The sequence below is a fragment of the Rhagoletis pomonella genome, unplaced genomic scaffold (assembly GCF_013731165.1).
Source record: "Rhagoletis pomonella isolate Grant_MI unplaced genomic scaffold, Rhpom_1.0 Rhpom_scaffold_00789, whole genome shotgun sequence".
NCBI lineage: Eukaryota > Metazoa > Arthropoda > Insecta > Diptera > Tephritidae > Rhagoletis > Rhagoletis pomonella.
Window position 1 is genome coordinate 33,189 of NW_023459343.1, and position 740 is coordinate 33,928.

Sequence of the window (740 nt, forward strand, 5' to 3'; positions counted from 1 at the left end):
CCGTGCTAAGTACGCCTTGTAAATTATCGTTTGCTTTTTTCCACTAATTTAATTTTTTGTTATGCCAACACAATCAAGCGCAGCTATTCCGCTGCAAAACTTAAAAAATTCAAATTTTTCAACAAAATTCTCAGAATCCCTTTCACATCTATAAACCTCTCCACCCACAAATTTTCACGTAAAAATTCCAGGTCCAGTTGAGAAATTTTCACCCACATTGCCATTTTCGTTTGTTTTGCTTCAAAGGCAGTACACTTAGAACTTGTATCTGACTTAACTGCTGATAAATTTATTCTCGCCCTAAAAAGGTTAATTGGACGCCGGGGGATGCCAGCCACGATACATTGCGACAACGTGACGAACTTCCTCGGAGCTGCGGGACGCCTTTCTGAAGCCTTAGATTCTCCAGTTCGCCGCCGACGAAGGGTTCACGTTCGCCTTCATACCTGCGAGGGCGCCCCCAGCAGTGAAGTTGGCGAAACACTTACTGGTGCGCGCCGCAACTCTGCTCGTAGAAATCGAGGCAGTGCTCAATTCGCGACCGCAGCAACCCCAGCCGCTGCTTAGAGAGATGGCAGCTTGTTTGCTTTCTCAAGCTACAATTTTGGCGCGCGTGGTCGAAGAGCTACGTTATGGAGCTCCAGCAGCGCAACAAGTGGGCGAAACTGCAGCCCAACTTCGAGCCAGGCCAACTCGCCGTCGTCCACGAGGACAACCTTCCACCGCAGCAGTGGGTGCTG